We start from the raw sequence: 19,260 nt of genomic DNA on the forward strand, positions 1-19,260 counted from the left end.
TTTCAGTGGGACCTCTTGGACAAGTGGTCGGGATCGCATCTTCAGATGCATCGGCTGATAACCCTGTCTCCAAGGACCAGGGTATCTCTACTGTGGTGGCTGCAGAGTGCTCATCTTCAAGAGGGCCGCAGATTCGGCATACAGGACTGGATCCTGGTAACCACGGATGCCAGCCTTCGAGGCTGGGGGGCAGTCACACAGGGAAGAAATTTCCAAGGACTTTGGTCAAGTCAGGAGTCGTCCCTACACATAAATATTCTGGAACTGAGGGCCATTTACAATGCCCTAAGTCTGGCAAGGCCTCTGCTTCAAAACCAGCCGGTACTGATCCAATCAGACAACATCACGGCAGTCGCCCATGTAAACCGACAGGGCGGCACAAGAAGCAAGATGGCGATGGCAGAAGCCACAAGGATTCTCCGATGGGCGGAAAATCACGTCTTAGCACTGTCAGCAGTGTTCATTCCGGGAGTGGACAACTGGGAAGCAGACTTCCTCAGCAGACACGACCTACACCCGGGAGAGTGGGGACTTCATACAGAAGTCTTCCAACTGTTGGTAAACCGTTGGGAAAGGCCACAGGTGGACATGATGGCGTCCCGCCTAAACAAAAAACTAGATATTGCGCCAGGTCAAGGGACCCTCAGGCAATAGCTGTGGACGCTCTAGTGACACCGTGGGTGTACCAGTCGGTTTATGTATTCCCTCTGCCTCTCATACCAAAGGTACTGAGAATAATAAGAAAACGAGGAGTAAGAACGATACTCGTGGTTCCGGATGGGCCAAGAAGAGCTTGGTACCCAGAACTTCAAGAAATGATATCAGAGGACCCATGGCCTCTACCGCTCAGACAGGATCTGCTACAGCAGGGGCCCTGTCTGTTCCAAGACTTACCGTGGCTGCATTTGACGGCATGGCGGTTGAATTCCGGATCCTAAAGGAAAAGGGCATTCCGGAAGAAGTCATTCCTACGCTGATAAAAGCCAAGAAAGAAGTAACCGCAAACCATTATCACCGTATTTGGCGAAAATATGTTGCGTGGTGTGAGGCCAGGAAGGCCCCAACAGAGGAATTTCAGCTGGGTCGTTTTCTGCACTTCCTACAGTCAGGGGTGACTATGGGCCTAAAATTGGGTTCCATTAAGGTCCAGATTTCGGCTCTGTCGTGTCACGATCCGGGTATCTGGACGCCATTACTTACCCTTCAGATGCCTCCTAAGGCTGGCTCAGCGTTCCAGGACCGGATCCCATCTGTTATACTGATGTCCACATTCCTGCCTCCTCTCCTGTCACTCTGAGACGCGGTCACCGCACCGCCTGTTACATCCGAAATGGCGTCTCCCGCGGCCTCCGCCGCTGTTCCTCAGTTTCTACATGCAGAATGTCAGAGTGGTGATTACATCAGCCGCGGCCTCCGCTGTGCCCGCGTGGTTAAATGTGCGCTTGTCAGTCTGGCGTCTCCTGTCTCCTGTGGCCGGCGCCGCCATTACTGTTTTGATTCTCACATGGATTACAAACCAAACTTCCCTCCAAGTGTCTGCATGGGCGCAGCCATCTTGGATTCTGTCATCTGTTCATTTCCACCAATCTGCTGTCTGCATTGTTAATCTGCATAATTGCCTAGTCAATCCCTTCCTTGCTGCAGGTATAAGTAATCTGTGCCTGAGCAAGGAAGGCGTCAGTGCTTTGGTTGTCAAACTTAGTTCCAGTTTGTCTCTCTCCTGTGGTTGTTTTCCAGGTTCCAGCTCCTATCTCCACACTTCCACTAAAGAGACCCGCACCAGCATTCCACCTGCGGTGTAGCCTGACTCTCCTATCCATTTGGATTCATCTGCTTCCAGCTACAGATCCACCTGCTTTCAGCATCCAGCTTCCAGCAGAGGTCAGCTCTTCTTAAAGTGCCGGTACCCTTTTCTGCAGATTATCATTTATCACCGGCATTATTATTTCACCGCTCTCAAGCTCCAAACATCACTTCATATTTCATCGCTCTCAAGCTACATTTATTATTTAACTGGTTCCAGCCAGTATCCACTCCGTGCCAACATCAGTCTGGTTCCAGCCAGTACCCACAGCAGCCGTTTTATCCACAGCAGCCCAGCTTTTCCTGGAACACCAGCTGGTACGATCCTGGGCTATCTCCATTGCTACAGTCGGGCCTGGTAAGGACTTTCCAACTAGAAGATTATAAGAACTATCTCACACTACCAGAGCCCTGTGGCCCTTGCCACCCTGTAGTACCCAGGAACTGTATTTATCCTCTGCTGATTTTTATGTTTTCTTTTACTGCTGCTGTGTTACGGAGTTTGTCATAAATAAACATCATTGACTTTTACCCTGGTTGTCGTGTTCACGCCTTCGGGCAGTTCTTCTACATGTTACTTACATGTCTAGGGGTCTGATACAACCTCCCAGGTTCCGTTACATCTCAGCCCCTACAACTGAGGCTGCCTCCCGTCAGCTCAGGCCCTCAGTTGTGACATGTCGATTTTCTTCCAGAAAGAACTGGCTTCACTGCCTGGAGTTCAGACATTTGTAAAGGGAGTGCTACATATTCAGCCCCCTTTTGTGCCTCCTGTGGCACCTTGGGATCTCAACGTGGTGTTGAGTTTCTTAAAATCACATTGGTTTGAGCCACTTAAAACTGTGGATTTGAAATATCTCACGTGGAAAGTGGTCATGTTATTGGCCTTGGCTTCGGCCAGGCGTGTGTCAGAATTGGCGGCTTTGTCATGTAAAAGCCCTTATCTGATTTTCCATATGGATAGGGCAGAATTGAGGACTCATCCCCAGTTACTCCCTAAGGTGGTATCAGCTTTTCACTTGAACCAACCTATTGTAGTGCCTGCGGCTACTAGGGACTTGGAAGATTCCAAGTTACTGGACGTAGTCAGGGCCTTAAAAATTTATATTTCCAGGACGGCTGGAGTCAGGAAAACTGACACGCTTTTTATCCTGTAGGCACCCAACAAAATAGGTGCTCCTGCTTCTAATCAGACTATTGCTCGCTGAATTTGTAGCACAATTCAGCTGGAGCATTCTGCGGCTGGATTTGCCGCATCCTAAATCAGTAAAAGCCCATTCCACGAGGAAAGTGGGCTCATCTTGGGCGGCTGCCCGAGGGGTCTCGGCTTTACAATTTTGCCGAGCTGCAACTTGGTCAGGGGCAAACACGTTTGCTAAATTCTACAAAATTGATACCCTGGCTGAGGAGGACCTTGAGTTCTCTCATTCGGTGCTGCAGAGTCATCCGCACTCTCCCGCCCGTTTGGGAGCTTTGGTATAATCCCCATGGTCCTTACGGAGTTCCCAGCATCCACTAGGACGTCAGAGAAAATAAGATTTTACTCACCGGTAAATCTATTTCTCGTAGTCCGTAGTGGATGCTGGGCGCCCATCCCAAGTGCGGATTGTCTGCAATACTTGTATGTAGTTATTGCCTAACTAAGGGTTATTGTTGAGCCATCTGTTGAGAGGCTCAGTTATATTTCATACTGTTAACTGGGTGTAGTATCACGAGTTATACGGTGTGATTGGTGTGGCTGGTATGAGTCTTACCCGGGATTCAAAATCCTTCCTTATTGTGTCAGCTCTTCCGGGCACAGTATCCTAACTGAGGTCTGGAGGAGGGTCATAGTGGGAGAAGCCAGTGCACACCAGATAGTACCTAATCTTTCTTTTAGAGTGCCCAGTCTCCTGCGGAGCCCGTCTATCCCCCATGGTCCTTACGGAGTTCCCAGCATCCACTACGGACTATGAGAAATAGATTTACCGGTGAGTAAAATCTTATTTTTTGTTCTCCATTTTTTAATGTGTGGAATTATATGCCAGTATCAATAGCAATGGCCTACTACTATATATACTGCGTACAACTGAAATGCACCACAGGTATGGATGGATAGTATACTTGACGACACAGAGGTAGGTAGAGCAGTGGCCTACTGTACCGTACTGCTATATATTATATACTGGTGGTCAGCAAACTGTGCAAAACTGAAATGCACCACAGGTATGGATGGATAGTATACTTGACGACACAGAGGTAGGTAGAGCAGTGGCCTTCTGTACTGTACTGCTATATATTATATACTGGTGGTCAGCAAACTGTGCAAAACTGAAATGCACCACAGGTATGGATGGATAGTATACTTGACGACACAGAGGTAGGTTGAGCAGTGGCCTACTGTACCGTAATGCTATATATTATATACTGGTGGTCAGCAAAATTATGCACTGTACTCCTATTATATACTACAATGCAGCACAGATATGGAGCGTTTTTCAGGCAGACAACGTATAATACTGGTGGTCACTGGTCAGCAAAACTCTGCACTGTACTCCTCCTATATAATATACTGGTGGTCCCCAGTCCCCACAATAAAGCAGTGTGAGCACAGATATATGCAGCACACTGAGCACAGATATGGAGCGTTTTTCAGGCAGACAACGTATAATACTGGTGGTCACTGGTCAGCAAAACTCTGCACTGTACTCCTCCTACATAATATACTGGTGGTCCCCAGTACCCACAATAAAGCAGTGTGAGCACAGATATATGCAGCACACTGAGCACAGATATGGAGCGTTTTTCAGGCAGACAACGTATAATACTGGTGGTCACTGGTCAGCAAAACTCTGCACTGTACTCCTCCTACATAATATACTGGTGGTCCCCAGTACCCACAATAAAGCAGTGTGAGCACAGATATATGCAGCACACTGAGCACAGATATGGAGCATTTTTCAGGCAGACAACGTATACTGGTGGTCACTGGTCAGCAAAACTCTGCACTGTACTCCTATATAATATACTGGTGGTCCCCAGTCCCCACAGTAAAGCAATGTGAGCACAGATATATGCAGCACACTGAGCACAGATATGGAGCGTTTTTCAGGCAGACAATGTATAATACTGGTGGTCACTGGTCAGCAAAACTCTGCACTGTACTCCTCCTACATAATATACTGGTGGTCCCCAGTACCCACAATAAAGCAGTGTGAGCACAGATATATGCAGCACACTGAGCACAGATATGGAGCGTTTTTCAGGCAGACAACGTATACTGGTGGTCACTGGTCAGCAAAACTCTGCACTGTACTCCTATATAATATACTGGTGGTCCCCAGTCCCCACAGTAAAGCAATGTGAGCACAGATATATGCAGCACACTGAGCACAGATATGGAGCGTTTTTCAGGCAGACAACGTATAATACTGGTGGTCACTGGTCAGCAAAACTCCGCACTGTACTCCTCCTATATAATATACTGGTGGTCCCCAGTCCCCACAATAAAGCAATGTGAGCACAGATATATGCAGCACACTGAGCACAGACATGGAGCGTTTTTCAGGCAGATAACGTATAATACTGGTGGTCACTGGTCAGCAAAACTCTGCACTGTACTCCTCCTACATAATATACTGGTGGTCCCCAGTACCCACAATAAAGCAGTGTGAGAACAGATATATGCAGCACACTGAGCACAGATATGGAGCGTTTTTCAGGCAGACAACGTATGCTGGTGGTCACTGGTCAGCAAAACTCTGCACTGTACTCCTCCTACATAATATACTGGTGGTCCCCAGTCCCCACAATAAAGCAGTGTGAGCACAGATATATGCAGCACACTGAGCACAGATATGGAGCGTTTTTCAGGCAGACAACGTATACTGGTGGTCACTGGTCAGCAAAACTCTGCACTGTACTCCTCCTATATAATATACTGGTGGTCCCCAGTCCCCACAATAAAGCAATGTGAGCACAGATATATGCAGCACACTGAGCACAGACATGGAGCATTTTTCAGGCAGACAACGTATAATACTGGTGGTCACTGGTCAGCAAAACTCTGCACTGTACTCCTCCTATATAATATACTGGTGGTCCCCAGTACCCACAATAAAGCAGTGTGAGCACAGATATATGCAGCACACTGAGCACAGATATGGAGCGTTTTTCAGGCAGACAACGTATAATACTGGTGGTCACTGGTCAGCAAAACTCTGCACTGTACTCCTCCTATATAATATACTGGTGGTCCCCAGTCCCCACAATAAAGCAATGTGAGCACAGATATATGCAGCACACTGAGCACAGACATGGAGCGTTTTTCAGGCAGATAACGTATAATACTGGTGGTCACTGGTCAGCAAAACTCTGCACTGTACTCCTCCTATATAATATACTGGTGGTCCCCAGTACCCACAATAAAGCAGTGTGAGCACAGATATATGCAGCACACTGAGCACAGATATGGAGCGTTTTTCAGGCAGACAACGTATAATACTGGTGGTCACTGGTCAGCAAAACTCTGCACTGTACTCCTCCTATAATACTGCTGGTCCCCAGAATAAAGATATGCCGCCCCCTGAAACAAAGTGAGAGGACGCCAGCCACGTCCTCTCACTATCATTTCCAATGCACGAGTGAAAAATGGCGGCGACGCGCGGCTCCTTATATAGAATCCGAATCTTGCGAGAATCCGACAGCGGGATGATGACGTTCGGGCGCGCTCGGGTTAACCGAGCAAGGCGGGAAGGTTCGAACCTGCCTCGGACCCGTGTAAAATGGGTGAAGTTCGGGGGGGTTCGGTTTCCGAGGAACCGAACCCGCTTATCTCTAATATATATATATATATATATGTATATGTATATATATATATATATATATATATATGTATGTATCAAGGGGCCCAGAACATGCACTACTGGTTAGCCAAGCCTCTAAGCATGGGCTCCTATCACTGCATTTCCCTGGTGGGCCCTTCATGCCCCAGTCCGGCACTGGGCATGACATTATGACATCACACGTTTACGGGGTGCAGTTGGCACAGGACACATTGCCACCATGTTACAGCACTGCTTACCCGCTACACTTATGTGCAAAGAAAATGTTAAAAACGTTATGGGTCCCTTTTGAAATAAAGTATTGGTAGCACAGCCTCATCATGTATTCCAATGCAATGGTAATCCAATGTGCAGGTAATGTGCAGCAACTGTGATCTTTGCAAATGGCCTCTAATGTTCATACATAGTTTTCTATATAAATAGTAATTACTTCATATAAGAAGTATAATTCTTGCTGTAGCTGTTTAGCTTTTATAGCATCTGCCCCTCACTCTATGGGAATCCAGCTGCTTCTTCTTGTTCCTGGTTGAAGTACCTTAATGAACTTTTTCTTCTGGTTTTTTTTTTTAGTTTAGCTAGTGGCAGATGAACTTGGGAATAAAGCATATACGCCAGACACTGATAAGGGCACCTGCACACCTGAAGCCAGAATAGGAGTCTAGCGAGACGGTCAGATGGTGTTTCATAGGCGTGCGCAGCACATTTTATTAGGGGGTGCACCGTCGGAGGGGTGTGTCTAGCACCATCTATTGACGGTCAACGTAATATAAAATATCCACCCTTGTACCAATCCTAATAATGCAGATGCATTGTCAGATGTTGTGGTGTGCACCAAACAAACACCCCTGATAGCACTCACTGCAATTACACTGCTGCTCCTCAGCCTGGTCTGGCTCCCCCTCTCTTTCCCCTGCAAGCTGCAATCACTCACTGACACTGAGTCGCAGACTAGTGCTGCTGCTGCTGGAAAATAAGAATTTACTTACCGATGATTCTATTTCTCGGAGTCCGTAGTGGATGCTGGGGTTCCTGAAAGGACCATGGGGAATAGCGGCTCCGCAGGAGACAGGGCACAAAAAGTAAAGCTTTAGGATCAGGTGGTGTGCACTGGCTCCTCCCCCTATGACCCTCCTCCAAGCCTCAGTTAGGATACTGTGCCCGGACGAGCGTACACAATAAGGAAGGATTTTGAATCCCGGGTAAGACTCATACCAGCCACACCAATCACACTGTACAACCTGTGATCTGAACCCAGTTAACAGTATGATAACAGCGGAGCCTCTGAAAGATGGCTCACAACAATAATAACCCGATTTTTTGTAACTATGTACAAGTAATGCAGATAATCCGCACTTGGGATGGGCGCCCAGCATCCACTACGGACTCCGAGAAATAGAATTATCGGTAAGTAAATTCTTATTTTCTCTATCGTCCTAGTGGATGCTGGGGTTCCTGAAAGGACCATGGGGATTATACCAAAGCTCCCAAACGGGCGGGAGAGTGCGGATGACTCTGCAGCACCGAATGAGAGAACTCCAGGTCCTCCTCAGCCAGGGTATCAAATTTGTAGAATTTTGCAAACGTGTTTGCCCCTGACCAAGTAGCAGCTCGGCAAAGTTGTAATGCCGAGACCCCTCGGGCAGCCGCCCAAGATGAGCCCACCTTCCTTGTGGAATGGGCATTTACATATTTTGGCTGTGGCAGGCCTGCCACAGAATGTGCAAGCTGAATTGTATTACACATCCAACTAGCAATAGTCTGCTTAGAAGCAAGAGCACCCAGTTTGTTGGGTGCATACAGGATAACAGCAAGTCAGTTTTCCTGACTCCAGCCGTCCTGGAACCTATACTTTCAGGGCCCTGACAACATCCAGCAACTTGGAGTCCTCCAAGTCCCTAGTAGGCGCAAGGCACCACAATAAGCTGGTTCAGGTGAAACACTGACACCAACTTAGGGAGAGAACTGGGGACGAGTCCGCAGCTCTGCCCTGTCCGAATGGACAAACAGATATGGGCTTTTTTGAGAAAAAAACCACCAATTTGACACTCGCCTGGCCCAGGCCAGGGCCAAGAGCATGGTCACTTTTCATGTGAGATGCTTCAAATCCACAGATTTGACTGGTTTTAAACCAATGTGATTTGAGGAATCCCAGAACTACGTTGAGATCCCACAGTGCCACTGGAGGCACAAAAGGGGGTTGTATATGCAATACTCCCTTGACAAACTTCTGGACTTCAGGAACTGAAGCCAATTCTTTCTGGAAGAAAATCGACAGGGCCGAAATTTGAACCTTAATGGGCCCCAATTTGAGGCCCATAGACACTCCTGTTTGCAGGAAATGCAGGAATCGACCGAGTTGAAATTTCTTCGTGGGGCCTTCCTGGCCTTACACCACGCAACATATTTTCGCCACATGTGGTGATAATGTTGTGCGGTCACCTCCTTCCTGGCTTTGACCAGGGTAGGAATGACCTCTTCCGGAATGCCTTTTTCCCTTAGGATCCGGCGTTCCACCGCCATGCCGTCAAACGCAGCTGCGGTAAGTCTTGGAACAGACATGGTACTTGCTGAAGCAAGTCCCTTCTTAGCGGCAGAGGCCATAAGTCCTCTGTGAGCATCTCTTGAAGTTCCGGGTACCAAGTCCTTCTTGGCCAATCCGGAGCCATGAGTATAGTTCTTACTCCTCTACGTCTTATAATTCTCAGTACCTTAGGTATGAGAAGCAGAGTAGGGAACACATACACCGACTGGTACACCCACGGTGTTACCAGAACGTCCACAGCTATTGCCTGAGGGTCTCTTGACCTGGCGCAATACCTGTCCCGTTTTTTGTTCAGACGGGACGCCATCATGTCCACCTTGGTATTTCCCAACGGTTCACAATCATGTGGAAAAACTTCCCGATGAATTTTCCACTCTCCCGGGTGGAGGTCGTGCCTGCTGAGGAAGTCTGCTTCCCAGTTTCCACTCCCGGAATGAAACACTGCTGACAGTGCTATCACATGATTTTCCGCCCAGCGAAAAGTCCTTGCAGTTTTTGCCATTGCCCTCCTGCTTCTTGTGCCGCCCTGTCTGTTTACGTGGGCGACTGCCGTGATGTTTTTCCCACTGGATCAATACCGGCTGACCTTGAAGCAGAGGTCTTGCTAAGCTTAGAGCATTATAAATTTACCCTTAGCTCCAGTATATTTATGTGGAGAAAAGTCTCCAGACTTGATCACACTCCCTGGAAATTTTTTTTCCTTGTGTGACTGCTCCCCAGCCTCTCGGGCTGGCCTCCGTGGTCACCAGCATCCAATCCTGAATGCCGAATCTGCGGCCCTCTAGAAGATGAGCACTCTGTAACCACCACAGGAGAGACACCCTTGTCCTTGGATATAGGGTTATCCGCTGATGCATCTGAAGATGCGATCCGGACCATTTGTCCAGCAGATCCCACTGAAAAGTTCTTGCGTGAAATCTGCCGAATGGAATTGCTTCGTAGGAAGCCACCATTTTTACCAGGACCCTTGTGCAATGATGCACTGACACTTTTCCTGGTTTTAGGAGGTTCTTGACTAGCTCGGATAACTCCCTGGCTTTCTCTTCCGGGAGAAACACCTTTTTCTGGACTGTGTCCAGAATCATCCCTAGGCACAGCAGACGTGTCGTCAGGATCAGCTGAGATTTTGGAATATTTAGAATCCACCCGTGCTGTTGTAGCAGTATCCGAGATAGTGCTACTCCGACCTCCAACTGTTCCCTGGACTTTGCCCTTATCAGGAGATCGTCCAAGTAAGGGGTAATTTAAGACGCCTTTTCTTCGAAGAAGAATCATCATTTCGGCCATTACCTTGGTAAAGACCCGGGGTGCCGTGGACAATCCAAACGGCAGCGTCTGAAACTGATAGTGACAGTTCTATACCACGAACCTGAGGTACCCTTAGTGAGAAGGGCAAATTTGGGACATGGAGGTAAGCATCCCTGATGTCCCGGGACACTATATAGTCCCCTTCTTCCTGGTTCGTTATCACTGCTCTGAGTGACTCCCTCTTGCTTTGAACCTTTGTAAGTGTTCAAATTTTTTTAGATTTAGAATAGGTCTCACCTAGCTTTCTGGCTTCAGTACCACAATATAGTGTGGAATAATACCCCTTTCCTTGTTGTAGGAGGGGTAATTTGATTATCACCTGCTGGGAATACAGCTTGTGAATTTTTTTCCATACTGCCTCCTTGTCGGAGGGAGACCTTGGTAAAGCAGACTTCAGGAGCCTGCGAGGGGGAAACGTTTCGACATTCCAATCTGTACCCCTGGGATACTACTTGTAGGATCCAAGGGTCCTGTACGGTCCCAGCGTCATGCTGAGAGCTTGGCAGAAGCGGTGGAAGGCTTCTGTTCCTGGGAATGGGCTGCCTGCTGCAGTCTTCTTCCCTTTCCTCTATCCCTGGGCAAATATGACTCTTATAGGGACGAAAGGACTGAGGCTGAAAAGACGGTGTCTTTTTCTGCAGAGATGTGACTTAGGGTAAAAACGGTGGATTTTCCAGCAGTTGCCGTGGCCACCAGGTCCGATGGACCGACCCCAAATAACTCCTCTTCCTTTATACGGCAATACACCTTTGTGCCGTTTGGAATCTGCATCACCTGACCACTGTCGTGTCCATAAACATCTTCTGGCAGATATGGACATCGCACTTACTCTTGATGCCAGAGTGCAAATATCCCTCTGTGCATCTCGCATATATAGAAATGCATCCTTTAAATGCTCTATAGTCAATAAAATACTGTCCCTGTCAAGGGTATCAATATTTTTAGTCAGGGAATCCGACCAAGCCACCCCAGCTCTGCACATCCAGGCTGAGGCGATCGCTGGTCGCAGTATAACACCAGTATGTGTGTATATACTTTTATATATTTTCCAGCCTCCTGTCAGCTGGTTCCTTGAGGACGGCCCTATCTATAGACGGTACCGCCACTTGTTTTGATAAGCGTGTGAGCGCCTTATCCACCCTAAGGGGTGTTTCCCAACGCGCCCTAACTTCTGGCGGGGAAGGGTATACCGCCAATAATTTTCTATCGGGGGGAACCCACGCATCATCACACACTTCATTTAATTTATCTGATTCAGGAAAAACTACAGGTAGTTTTTTCACATCCCACATAATACCCTCTTTTGTGGTACTTGTAGTATCAGAAATATGTAACCCCTCCTTCATTGCCCTTAACGTGTGGCCCTAATAAGGAATACGTTTGTTTATTCACCGTCGACACTGGATTCAGTGTCCGTGTCTGTGTCTGTGTCGACCGACTAAGGTAAACGGGCGTTTTAAAACCCCTGACGGTGTTTTTGAGACGTCTGGACCGGTACTAATTGTTTGTCGGCCGTCTCATGTCGTCAACCGACCTTGCAGCGTGTTGACATTATCACGTAATTCCCTAAATAAGCCATCCATTCCGGTGTCGACTCCCTAGAGAGTGACATCACCATTACAGGCAATTGCTCCGCCTCCTCACCAACATCGTCCTCATACATGTCGACACACACGTACCGACACACAGCACACACACAGGGAATGCTCTGATAGAGGACAGGACCCACTAGCCCTTTGGAGAGACAGAGGGAGAGTTTGCCAGCACACACCAAAAAACGCTATAATTATATAGGGACAACCTTATATAAGTGTTTTCCCTTATAGCATCTTTTTATATATTTCTAACGCCAAATTAGTGCCCCCCCTCTCTGTTTTAACCCTGTTTCTGTAGTGCAGTGCAGGGGAGAGCCTGGGAGCCTTCCCTCCAGCCTTTCTGTGAGGGAAAATGGCGCTGTGTGCTGAGGAGATAGGCCCCGCCCCTTTTTTGGCGGGCTCGTCTCCCGCTCTTCAACGGATTCTGGCAGGGGTTAAATATCTCCATATAGCCCCCGGAGGCTATATGTGAGGTATTTTTTGCCAAAAAATAGGTTTACATTGCCTCCCAGGGCGCCCCCCTCCCAGCGCCCTGCACCCTCAGTGACTGCCGTGTGAAGTGTGCTGAGAGCAATGGCGCACAGCTGCAGTGCTGTGCGCTACCTTAAGAAGACTGAGGAGTCTTCTGCCACCGATTCTGGACCTTCGTCTCTTTTCAGCATCTGCAAGGGGGCCGGCGGCGAGGCTCCGGTGACCATCCAGGCTGTACCTGTGATCGTCCCTCTGGAGCTAATGTCCAGTAGCCAAAGAAGCCAATCCATCCTGCACGCAGGTGAGTTCACTTCTTCTCCCCTAAGTCCCTCGTTGCAGTGATCCTGTTGCCAGCAGGACTCACTGTAAAATAAAAAACCTAAGCTAAACTTTTCTAAGCAGCTCTTTAGGAGAGCCACCTAGATTGCACCCTTCTCGGCCGGGCACAAAAATCTAACTGAGGCTTGGAGGAGGGTCATAGGGGGAGGAGCCAGTGCACACCACCTGATCCTAAAGCTTTACTTTTTGTGCCCTGTCTCCTGCGGAGCCGCTATTCCCCATGGTCCTTTCAGGAACCCCAGCATCCACTTGGACGATAGAGAAAAACGCATTACGTGTCAATGCTGCTGCCGGCCGTCTGCCAGTATTGAATTTGTCTTCCTAAGAGGAACGCTGGCTGCATGCTGATCCTCATCAGTGGCTGGCGTTGGCATAGAATAGGAGAGAGGTGGGCGTGTGACGGGTGGGCGTGCGAGCAGCATGATGTCATCACGTCACATCATGCTGTTTTTGTACATTTAGGTGGAGGCGGGAGTATGAAAGCCGGTGGCAGTGGCACCCTTAATTAACCCAGGCGTCCAGTCAGTAATGCAGTCCTGACAGGGTGCAGCGCAGAGAGGACAGTAATCAGCCTGCTCTGCGATCGCTGCATCAGGCATGTGAGATCGGATTGCTGGACATTAGGGGGTGCCTGTGCGCACCAGGCACCCCCCCTGCGCACGCCTATGTGGTGTTTGGTGGGACAGTCTTGCTTTTCGGGTCTCTCTTTCACCTGGCAAATAAGCCACGATTTTTCTATCCGCTAATTTACTAAGGATTCATTTACAACAAAATCGCATGTCAAATGTGTCCTCAACCGAAAAATCACAACAATGCAGCATCAATTCAAATAACATTTTACTGAGAATCATTTGGCTTAAATAGCTCCACTTCACAGCAAAATCACGACAAAGTCGCACCTCAATGAACTGCAGGTGAAACTCAGAAATTTTAAATATCGTGCAAAAGTTCATTTATGTTAGTAATTCAACTTAACCACTTAACTGACAATTTTTCCCCACCAAAACTGCTCAGAAATTGTCGGGTTTTTTTTTATGAGAACATGAATTAAACCCTATTTAAAATGATCTTAGTAAAAAAAATATAATAATAAAAAAATAATATATATATATATATATATATATATATATATATATATAAAATTTGTTAAAATATTTTTCAAACATTAAAACATCGGTCGAGAACATTGTGACTTTTTAGAGCCCGACAGCCGCCAGGTGCGCAAGGGGTGTGGAGGCTGTGGGGGGCTTGGGGGGGGGGGGGGGTTGTTTTACACTTCCCCAGCGGCTGCTATTGTCTGCAGCTGCTTGGGGGGGGGGGGGGGGGGGGGAGGGGAATCCTGCCGTGCTGACTGATCAGCAATGATCGGCAGCACAGCAACACTGTGGGGAGGTCAGATAAAACACTGCATGGTGTGGTCGCATCTGATGCGACCATGCCTGGCAGGCGGTAAGTGGTTAAAAGGTGAAACTAATATATTATATATGCACATTACATGCAAATTGAGATATTTCAAGCCCTTATTTGTTATAATCTTGATGATTGTGGCTTACAGCTTAAGAAAACCTCAAATCCAAAATGTCAGAAAATGAGACTATTACATAAAATCAATTAAAAAAGGATTTTAAACACAGAAATGTTTGACCTCTGAAAAGTATAATCATGCATATGTACTCAGTACTTGGTTTGGGCCTCTTTTGCATGAATTACTGCCTCAATGCGGCATGGCATGGATTCTATCAGCCTGCGGCACTGCTGAGGTGTTATGGAAGACCAGGATGCTTCAGTAGCGGCCTTCAGCTCTTCTGCATTGTTCGGTCTCATGTCTCTCATCTTTCTCTTGGCAATGCCCCATACAGGGCCGGTGCAAGGGTGTTCGGCGCCCCCCTGCAAACTATAAATTTGCGCCCTCCCTATCATACTCAATAAAGGGACAGTGCATGCCAAAGTCGCATGCCGCAAATGGGTGGGGCAATGCCACACAATAGTACCAATTGCAAAATTGCTAATGATAAAATCGCATGCTGGGTGCTGCCCAGCACAGGGCTGATTTGTGGATGCCCCCTGCCTCTGCAGCCAGGCAGCAAAGGCAGACGCAGAGCTGCCCCGAACACGCCTCCGTTTCCCACGCCCGATCAAACGCGCGCCACCTCCCCTTCAACGCCACGTTGCTGCCCCGTACCACCCCGCAAATGCCTCTGCCTGTCAATCAGGCAGAGGCATTTGCATAACCGAGATGCGATCGCATCTCCCCACCCGCGCAGAGTGGGTATTGTGTGTGTGCACTGCGGGGGAAAGAGGGGAGATGCTATCGCATCTCAATAGTGACTGCTACTGAATACCCCTTCAGTTGTCTTGCCTTGTCCCCCCGGCTTAACTTAACTTACCTTTCTGCCAAACGCGGACCCGCTTTGCCTCCGATGTGTGCGGCATCACTGGTATGTGTGCTGGAGCTCCCTTTCTGCTGGGTAGGGGCTTGGAGCCTCTTCTCGCAATATGGATGGACCGCACTAATAGTTGTGCCAGTAGACTGCCTGTAATGCAAGAATGCTGTGATGGGTAACATGCTTAGGGGGATAGGGCTACAGATGACAAGTGGCCCCACAGAAAATCTTCCCGCTATAGGTGACCTACCAGTGCTCGAAGTGGCTGCTGTAAACCGCCCCACTTTGAGCAATACATATATATATATCTCTATCTATCTATCTGTATATATATATATATATATATATACACACACACACACACACACACACGCGCACACACACACAGTACATACATACAAACACACATATAGTCATGCGATGGTTCCCTATAATTGGACTGGCATATCCTTGTAGAAGAAAACCAGGCAGCGCTCAGCGGACTTGATGATAGAAATTTTTAGTGTATTATGATACAAAAGAAGGCATTGTGTGCTGACAATTCAACACCGAGCAGGCCGTTTTTTCTTAAGGATACATTCCAGTCCCATCCCAGGGAACCATTGCATGACTAGATTATCCATAAGGAGGGCACCGTGGCATTCATTTCCAACAACAGTGGGTGCCCACTCACAATTATCTGTCAATATATATATAATGGAAATCCACTCCCACATATATAGAGATAGATTGGTATATAGACAGATACAGATGGAAGATAGATAGATAGATAGATAGATAGATAGATAGATAGATAGATAGATAGATAAAAATTGGACACACACAGACACACAGAACCGATACCGGTTACTGGAACAGCATGTGTATGTACAGTGTTTCAGGCGCAAAAGAAATTAAAATTTATAGCAAAACACAACAATATAACCTGGATAAATGTGCTTGTCACCCGACAGTTAAATTATCAATTGCTGCTCCCACTTTATAGCCTGAAGTTACGCTATATAGATTTCACAAGTATGTATAGATAAGAGAGCGCATACATTTTAAACACATTTGCTACACGATAAAAAATGTTTTCCCTTATAAAAGATACATTTTACCCACTGGTCATTCACATGTATACATATTAGTACTGGAGGCTATAGAAACACTTCAGTTCATTAGTATCTGATATATTGCTCCAATGTAGTTGATAAGTTCATTAATATATAAGCACATCAGTCCGTAGCTGTTTAGCTCTTACCATCCGCTGCTCTTTTACCTGTATTGTTCTCAATCTCCCTATACCTTCACTCAGCCTAGGTGGTCGGTATTGGTAATGTCCAGCTGTTAGAAGCCCTGGATCTATATCTGTGCAGGGGCTGAAGGTATGGGCAAACCGCCTGTATGGAAATCGTGGTGGCTGGGTCCGGAGGTAAATGCTGTGTATAGCGGCAGTGAGGTCCCTGCATCCGGTGTTTATTGTACAGTGGCAAAGCCTGAGAAATGTATTCACCGGGGACCCGCTTCGGCAATGAGCCGCTTAGCTTCTCCCGTCCGCTGCCACAGTAGGGATTGCGGTATCAGGTAGAGAGCGGAGGCCTACTGTAGCACCGTACAGCTTAGCTTCACCTCTCCACTGCCAGAATGGTCTGTGCTGTTTGCAGATGGAAAGCGGAGACTGGCTGTAGCGACGTACCTATGATCTCTCCTTATTACAGTTGAAGCTGAATTAGCCGTCTACAGGAGGGGAGCATAGGAAACAGCAACGGAGCAAGCAGGTGTTTTCCAAGTCACAGTACAGAAAGTCCTTAACATGTTTCTCCGTTATATCTTTCTAACGGTTTCATCAGAAGGTATGTCCCTGTGCTCACAAGTCCTTGTATTTAACCAGGGTATCCTCAGCTACGGACTGATATGCTTATATATAAATGAACTTATCAACTACATTGGAGCAATATATCAGATACTAATGAACTGAAGTGTTTCTATAGCCTCCAGTACTAATATGTATACATGTGAATGACCAATGGGTAAAATGTATCTTTTATAAGGGAAAACATTTTTTATTGTGTAAGAAAATGTGTTTCAAATTGATGCACTCTCTTAGATAGATAGATGATAGATAGATAGATAGATAGATAGATAGATAGATAGATAGATAGATAGATAGATAGATAGATAGATAATCACACATAGAAAGAAAACTCACCTAATTCCTCTGTAGGGTCCCGGGCAGTCTCTCTGATGATCAGGGCCCTGGCAGGTGTGATGACTCAGTGGAGATGGGGGCATCTAGTGGCTCCTGGTAGTACTGCAGTCAGCAGTAACTTCTGCTCTCTCTCCCGTCCCTCCGCCCCCCCTCCTTCCTCCCTCCAGCGGCACAGGAGATCACATCAGCGGCGGAGCAGGGCTAGAAGATGCCGGCACCGCTGCTTGTATGGTGTGAGAGGCGTTGTGGAAGCCGGCAGCAGCAGCGCACAGCAGAAGGAATGCAGAGCAGGGAGAGCGCCTTTCCAGCATTGGCGCCTACCTGCTTTGCATCCCTTTGCTGAGCGGGTTCCGCCGGCTCTGGCCCCATAGATTCTCTGTGGGATTCAGGTCAGGCGAGTTTGCTGGCCAATTCAGCACAGTAATCCCACGGTCACTGAACCAGGTTTTGGTACTTTTTGCAGTGTGGGCAGGTGCCAAGTCCTGCTGGAAAATGAAGTCAGGATCTTTATAAAGCTTATCTGCTGAATGAAGCATGAAGTGCCTTAAAATGTCCTGGTAGATGGCTGCGTGGACTCTGGACTTAATAAAACACAGTGGACCAACACCAGCAGATGACATGGCTCCCCAAGTCAACACAGACTGTGGAAACTTCACGCTGGACTTGAAGCATCTTGGATTGTGTGTCTCTCCATTCTTCCTCCATACTCTGGAACCTTCGTTTCCAAATGAGATGCAAAATTTGCTCTCTTCAGAAAAGATGACTTTGGACCACTGAGCAACAGACCAGTTCTTTTTTTCTTGTCAGGAAAATGCCATTCAATAGTGTGGGGGAGCTTCACAAGGAGTGGACTGATGCTGGAGTTAGTGCATCAAGAGCCACCACACACAGACAGATCCTGGATATGGGCTTCAAATGTCGTATTCCTCTTGTAAAGCCGATCCTGAACAACAAACAACGTCAGAAGTGTCTTGCCTGGGCTATAGAAAAGAGAATCTAAGGGGCTTTGCCAAGCGGAAGATGAGAGACATGAGACCGAACAATGCAGAAGAGCTGAAGGCCGCTATTGAAGTATCCTGGTGTTCCATAACACCTCAGCAGTGTATTATTATTATGTATATTATTTTCTGTAATATTCTATTTTTCTGAGATTTTGGCTTTGGGATTTTTTTAAGCTGTAAGACAAAATCATCAAAATTATAACAAAGGCTTGAAATATCTCACTTTGCATATAATGAGTCTATATAATATATTAGTTTCACCTTTTAAGTTTAATTACTGAAATAAATGAACTTTTTCACGATATTCTAATTTCCTGCGTTTCACCTGTAATTCAATGCACTGATTTTTTACAGCGTGTTCACATAGAAAAAGCATTTATTGCCTAAGTCCCATCAAAAGCACCGCCAAAATTGCAGAAAATTAGCAAAAAAAAGCACCTCAATGCACCCCTACAAAAAATAGAAACATGTGAAATCTGTAGTAATTAACACTAGATCAATCAGAATGCTAGTCAACGTCTACCAGCTCACATGCTGCACCCTCTTTCTGTTATCAGCCATGCACATGCAGGTTATGAAGCAGCCTGGATGCAGGCAGTGGCTTCATTTGGCCTACAGCAGATGACTGAAAGGACCTGTTATGGCACTTGAATGCTGCTATTCTGGCTCCCCCTCCTCCCAGCCACAGTACTCCACTGGAGCGGAGTTTTGAGAAATGAAGCAGTTGTGTCCACCCAGTGAGCAGAGTACTATGGCTGGAAAGAGGGGGAGCCGGAATAGCAGGGAGTCACAGGCCTTTGGCA

General features: G+C 47.2%; 1 long non-coding RNA gene across 1 annotated transcript in view; it reads right to left on the reverse strand.

The window, feature by feature from the left end:
* LOC135050999 (uncharacterized) overlaps positions 1 to 17,524 on the reverse strand; it is a 30,239-nt gene extending 12,715 nt beyond the window's left edge. Inside the window, exons 1-2 of the long non-coding RNA XR_010241983.1 lie at positions 17,457 to 17,524; positions 15,269 to 15,415 (exon numbers count right to left, since the gene is read on the reverse strand). This is a non-coding gene — a long non-coding RNA (uncharacterized LOC135050999). The remainder of the gene's footprint in view (positions 1 to 15,268; positions 15,416 to 17,456) is intronic.
* Between the last annotated feature and the right edge of the window lie 1,736 nt (positions 17,525 to 19,260).

Source organism: Pseudophryne corroboree, chromosome 2 (assembly GCF_028390025.1).
Source record: "Pseudophryne corroboree isolate aPseCor3 chromosome 2, aPseCor3.hap2, whole genome shotgun sequence".
Lineage (NCBI taxonomy): Eukaryota > Metazoa > Chordata > Amphibia > Anura > Myobatrachidae > Pseudophryne > Pseudophryne corroboree.